The sequence below is a fragment of the Aquarana catesbeiana genome, linkage group LG11 (assembly GCF_042186555.1).
Source record: "Aquarana catesbeiana isolate 2022-GZ linkage group LG11, ASM4218655v1, whole genome shotgun sequence".
NCBI classification, from domain to species: domain Eukaryota; kingdom Metazoa; phylum Chordata; class Amphibia; order Anura; family Ranidae; genus Aquarana; species Aquarana catesbeiana.
In genome coordinates, this window is record NC_133334.1 from 231,249,990 (window position 1) to 231,256,933 (window position 6,944).

A 6,944-nucleotide genomic window follows, 5' to 3' on the forward strand; every position below is an offset into this window, starting at 1 on the left:
CGGAGGAGCGATTTGCTCCTAACTTTTGCGGGAGGATGCCCCCATGCTTCGGCATATATACGGTGCATGTATGCCCATCATTAGAAGTGGGTGGATGAAGGGAGGTATTCTAATGGTGGGCATACCCACCGATCAATCTCTTTTTTTCGTTCAGCCCACAGGCTGCATGAAAAAAAAGTTTACAATATATGCCCAACAAGGACCAGCAACGTACTGGTATGTTGCTGGACTTTGAGTGGTTATACCAGAATGATGCCTGCAGGTTTAGGTATCATTCTTTTCAGCCAGCTGTTGGCTTTCATGTAAAAGTAATCCTAGCGGCTAATTAGCCTCTAAACTGCTTTTGCAAGCAGTGGGAGGGAATGCCCCCCCCCCACCGTCTTCCATGTTTTTCTCTGGCTCTCCTGTCCCAACAGGGAACCTGAGAATGCAGCCGGTGATTCAGCCAGCTGACCATAGAGCTGATCAGAGACCAGAGTGGCTCCAAACATCTCTATGGCCTAAGAAACCGGAAGCTACGAGCATTTCATGACTTAGATTTCTCCGGATGTAAACAAGGCCATTGGTAAATTGAGAAAGCATTTTATCACACCGATCTTGGTGTGGTCAGATTCTTTGAGGGCAGAGGAGAGATCTAGGGTCTAATAGACCCCAATTTTTTCAAAAAAGAGTACCTGTCACTACCTATTGCTATCATAGGGGATATTTACATTCCCTGAGATAACAATAAAAATGATTAAAAAAAAAATGAAAGAAACAGTTTAAAAATAAGATAAAAAAGCAAAAAAATAATAAAGGAAAAAAAAAAGCACCCCTGTCAGCCCCCTGCTCTCGCGCAAAGGCGAACTCAAGCGTTGGTCTGGCGTCAAATGTAAACAGCAGTTGCACCATGCATGTGAGGTATCACCGCGAAGGTCAGATCGAGGGCAGTAATTTTAGCAGTAGACCTCCTCTGTAAATCTAAAGTGGTAACCTGTAAAGGTTTTTAAAGGCTTTTAAAAATGTATTTAGTTTGTCGCCACTGCACGTTTGTGCACAATTTTAAAGCATGTCATGTTTGGTATCCATGTACTCGGCCTAAGATCATCTTTTTTATTTCATCAAACATTTGGGCAATATAGTGTGTTTTAGTGCATTACAATTTTAAAAAGTGTGTTTTTTCCCCCAAAAAAAATGCGTTTGAAAAATTGCTGCGCAAATACTGTGTAAAAAAAAATAATGAAACACCCACCATTTTAATCTGTAGGGCATTTTCTTTAAAAAAAAATATATAATGTTTGGGGGTTCAAAGTAATTTTCTTGCAAAAAAAATAACGTTTTCATGTAAACAAAAAGTGTCAGAAAGGGCTTTGTCTTCAAGTGGTTAGAAGAGTGGGTGATGTGTGACATGACAGCTTCTAAATGTTGTGCATAAAATGCCAGGACAGTTCAAAACCCCCCCAAATGACCCCATTTTGGAAAGTAGACACCCAAAGCTATTTGCTAAGAGGCATGTCGAGTCTATGGAATATTTTATATTGTGACACAAGTTGCGGGAAAAAGACAATTTTTTTTTTTTGCACAAAGTTGTCACTAAATGATATATTGCTCAAACATGCCATGGGAATATGTGAAATGACACCCCAAAATACATTCTGTTGCTTCTCCTGAGTACGGGGATACCACATGTGTGAGACTTTTTGGGAGTCTAGCCGTGTACGGGACCCCGAAAACCAAGCACCGCCTTCAGGCTTTCTAAGGGCGTAAATTTTTGATTTCACTCTTCACTGCCTATCACAGTTTCGGAGGCCATGGAATGCCCAGGTGGCACAAACCCCCCCCCCCCCCCAAATGACCCTATTTTGGAAAGTAGACACCCCAAGCTATTTGCTGAGAGGTATAGTGAGTATTTTGCAGACCTCACTTTTTGTCACAAAGTTTTAAAAATTGAAAAAGAAAAAAAAAATGTTTTTTCTTGTCTTTCTTCATTTTCAAAAACAAATGAGAGCTGCAAAATACTCACCATGCCTCTCAGCAAATAGCTTGGGGTGTCTACTTTCCAAAATGGGGTCATTTGGGGGGGGGGGGGGGGTTGTGCTATCTTGGCATTTTATGGCCTTCAAAACTGTGATAGGTAGTGAGGAGTGAAATCAAAACTTTACGCCCTTAGAAATCCTGAAGGCGGTTATTGGTTTTTGGGGTCCAGTATGCGGCTAGGCTCCCAAAAAGTCTCACACATGTGGTATCCCCGTACTCAGAAGCAACAGAATGTATTTCGGGGTGTAATTTCACATATTCCCATGGCATGTTTGAGCAGTATATCATTTAGTGACAACTTTGTGCAAAAAAAAAATTTTTTAAAATTGTCTTTTTCCCGCAACTTGTGTCACAATATAAAATATTCCATGGACTCAACATGCCTCTCAGCAAATAGCTTGGGGTGTCTACTTTCCAAAATGGGGTCATTTGGGGGGGGGGGTTGTGCCATCTGGGCATTTTATGGCCTTCAAAACTGTGATAGGTAGTGAGGAGTGAAATCAAAACTTTACGCCCTTAGAAAGCCTGAAGGCGGTGCTTGGTTTTCGGGGCCTCGTATGCGGCGAGGCTCCCAAAAAGTTCCACACATGTGGTATCCCCATACTCAGGAGAATCAGCAGAATGTATTTTGGGGTGCAATTCCACATATGCCCATGGCCTGTGTGAGCAATATATCATTTAGGGACAACTTTGTGCAAAAAAAAAAAGTTTGTCATTTTCCTGCAACTTGTGGCAAAGTATAAAATATTCCATGGACTCAACATGCCTCTCAGCAAATAGCTTGGGGTGTCTACTTTCCAAAATGGGGTCATTTAGGGGGGGGGGGGTTGTGCCATCTTGGCATTTTACGGCCTTCAAAACTGTGATAGGTAGTGAGGAGTGAAATCAAAAATTTACACCCTTAGAAATCCTGAAGGCGGTGATTGGTTTTCGGGGCCCCGTACGCGGCTAGGCTCCCAAAGAGTCCTACACATGTTGTATCCCCATACTCAGGAGAAGCAGCAGAATGTATTTTGGGGTGCAATTCCACATATGCCCATTGGCCTGTGTGAGCAATATATCATTTAGTGACAACTTTTTGTAATTTTTTTTTTTGTCATTATTTAATCACTCGGGACAAAAAAAAATAATATTCAATGGGCTCAACACGCCTCTCAGCAATTTCCTTGGGGTGTCTACTTTCCAAAATGGGGTCATTTGGGGGGGGGGTTTGTACTGCCCTGCCATTTTAGCACCTCAAGAAATGACATAGGCAGTCATAAACTAAAAGCTGTGTAAAATTCAGAAAATGTACCCTAGTTTGTAGACACTTTAACTTTTGCGCAAATCAATAAATATACGCTTATTGACATTTTTTTTACCAAAGACATGTGGCCGAATACATTTTGGTCTAAATGTATGACTAAAATTGAGTTTATTGGATTTTTTTCATAACAAAAAGTAGAAAATATATCTTTTTTTTTTCAAAATTTTCGATATTTTTCTGTTTATAGCGCAAAAAATAAAAATCACAGAGGTGATCAAATACCATCAAAAGAAAGCACTATTTGTGGGAAGAAAAGGATGCAAATTTCGTTTGGGTACAGCATTGCATGACCGTGCAATTAGCAGTTAAAGCGACGCAGTGCCAAATTGTAAAAAGTGCTCTGGTCAGGAAGGGGGTAAATCCTTCCAGGGCTGAAGTGGTTATTTTTCAGTAAAACTCAATACACACTCCCCCTTTTTTAACCACTTGCTTACAGGGCACTTAAACCCCCCTCCTATCCAGACCAATTTTCAGCTTTCAGTGCTGACGCACTTTGAATGACAAGTGCGCGGTCATACAACACTGTACCCAAATGAAATTGTTATCATTTTTTCACCACAAATAGAGCTTTCTTTTGGTGGTATTTGATCACCTCTGCAGTTTTTACTTTTTGTTAAAAAAAATGTAAACTGAATTAAACATTTTTTTTATATTTTGTTATAAAAAATTTAAAACGGGTAATTTTTCTCCTTCATTGATGTACGCTGATGAGGCGGCAGTGATGGGCACTGATAGGCGGCAGCGATGGGCACTGATGGGTGGCAGTGATGGGCAGCACTGCCAGGTGGCACTGATTGGCACTACAGGTGGGCATTGATAGGGGGCACTTGTGGGCATTGATAGGTGGCACTTGTGGGCACTGATAGGTGGCACTGTGGGCACTGATAGGTGGCACTATTAGGTGGCACTGATGAGGCAGATGTGCCTCTTCCACTTGGGGACCGATGTCCCTCACATCCGAGCCGGCGATCGGCTTTTTTTTCTACTCATGCTGTCAGCGCGAGTAGAAAAAAAAAACGATTACCGATCTTTTGTTTACATCATGTGATCAGCTGTCATTGGCTGACAGCTAATCACATGGTAAGGGGCCGGGACTGGCCCCTTACTCGGATCGGTGATCAGCCGAGTCTCAGCGACTCGGGGATCACAGCGCGCTCGGTGCACGCCCTGCAGGGCTCGCGCAGGGAGCGTGCACAGGGGAGGCCATCATATGATGGCCTCCCGGGAATTCAGGTCACATTCAGATGTGTAGTGGTTAATAAACCTGTTATATATTTTCATTAATTAATTTCTTACTGGAGGCTCCCAGACCATTACCACCAAAAAGGAGTCCCTTCACCCTAACGTGGCCTCTAGATCGCGGGTGGTGGCTCCCAGAAAAATACCACCGAAAAGGAGTCCCTTGACCCTGACGCGGCCTCTAGATCGTGGGTGGAGGCTCCCAGACAAATACCACCGAAAAGGAGTCCCTTCACCCTGACGCGGCCTTTAGTTCGCGGTTGGAGGCTCCCAGACAACCACCGAAAAGGAGTCCCTTCACCCTGACGAGGCCTCCAAATCTCTGTTGGAGGCTCCCAGACAATTACCACCGAAAAGGAGTCCCTTCACACTGGCGCGACCTCTGGATCGCGGGTGGAGGCTCCCAGACAATTACCATTGAAAAGGAGTCCCTTCACCCTTATGAGACCTCTAGATCTCAGGTGGAGGCTCCCAGACAAATCCCACCAAAAAGGAATCCCTTCACCCTGACGAGGCCTCTAGATCGTGGGTGGAGGCTCCCAAATACCACCGAAAAGGTGTCCCTTCACCCTGACGAGGCCTCTAGATCTCGGGTGGAGGCTCCCAGACAATAACCACCGAAAAGGAGTCCCTTCACCCTGACGAGCCCTCCAGATCTTGGGTGGAGGCTCCCAGACAATTACCACCGAAAAGGAGTCCCTTCACCCCGACGAGGCCTCCAGATCTCGGGTGGAGGATCCCAGACAATTACCACCGAAAAGGAGTCCCTTCACCCTGACGAGCCCTCAGATGTTGGGTGGAGGCTCCCAGACAATTACCATTAAAAAGGAGTCCCTTCACCCTTACGAGGCCTCTAGATCTCGGGTGGAGGCTCCCAGACAAATACCACCGAAAAGGAGTCCCTTTACCCTGACGTGGCCTCTAGATCGCGGGTGGAGGCTCCCAAATACCACCGAAAAGGAGTCCCTTCAACCTGACGTGGCCTCTGGATCGCGGGTGGTGGCTCCCCGACAAATTCCACCGAAAAGGAGTCCCTTCTCCCTGACGAGGCCTCTAGATCTCGGGTGGAGGCTCCCATAAAAATACCACCGAAAAAGAGTCCCTTCACCCTGACGCGGCCTCTAGATCGCGGGTGGAGACTCCCAGACAATAACCACCAAAAAGGAATCCCTTCACCCTGACGAGGCCTCCAGATCTCGGGTGGAGGCTCCCAGACAATTACCACCAAAAAAAGGAGTCCCTTCACCCTGGCGCGGCCTCTAGATCGCGAGTGGAGGCTCCCAGACAATAACCACCGAAAAGGAGTCCCTTCACCCTGACGAGGCCTCCAGATCTTGGTGGAGGCTCCCAGACAATTACCATTGAAAAGGAGTCCCTTCACCCTTACGAGACCTCTAGATCTTGGGTGGAGGCTCCCAGGCAAATCCCACCAAAAAGGAATCCCTTCACCCTGACGAGGCCTCTAGATCTCGGGTGGAGGCTCCCAGACAAATACCACCGAAAACGATTCCCTTCACCCCGACGCAGCCTCTAGCTCGCGGGTGGAGGCTCGCAGACAATTACTACCGAAAAAGAGTCCCTTCACCCTGACGCGGTCTCTAGATCTCGGGTGGAGGCTCCCAGACAAATACCACCAAAAAGGAGTCCCTTCACCCTGACGCGATCTCTAGATCACGGTTGGAGGCTCCAAGACAGATGCACCGAAAAGGAGTCCCTTCACCCTCACGCGGTCTTTGATACTGTTGACTATCCTCTTCTCCTCAAACACTTGGCCTTCAAGATTCTGCTTTCTCCTGGTTCTCCTCCTACCCATCACATCGCTCCTTCAGTGTTACCTATAACTCTTTCCACTACTCTCCATTTCCTCTTTCTGTAGGGGTCCCCCAAGGCTCTGTCCTTGGACCCCTCTACATCTACACTTTCTCCCTTGGTGACTTTCTTTCTTTTTACGCCTCACCTCACACATTACTAACTTATTAAATGACATATCAGCATGGATATCACACCACTTCTCAAACTCAGTGTTTCTGAAACTGACTTCATAATATTTCCTCCTGCCTGTGCCCCCTCCCCTGACTACTCCATCAAGATCAATAATACGACCATTGTTCCCTCCCCTCATGCCAGGGTACTAGGTGTAAAACTCCTGGACTCTGACCTGCCTTTTCAGCCGCAAATCCAATCACTGTTCAAATCTTGTAGACTTCACCTCTGTAACATCCCCAAAATTCCCCTTTTTACCATTGAAACCACAAAACAACTTATTCACTCCCTTCTTATTTCTCACCATGACTATTGTAACTTCCTCCTCATAGGCCTACACAGGCCTCATAGGTCACAAGCTATCCCCTCTTCAGTACACCATGAACACCGCTGCCAGACT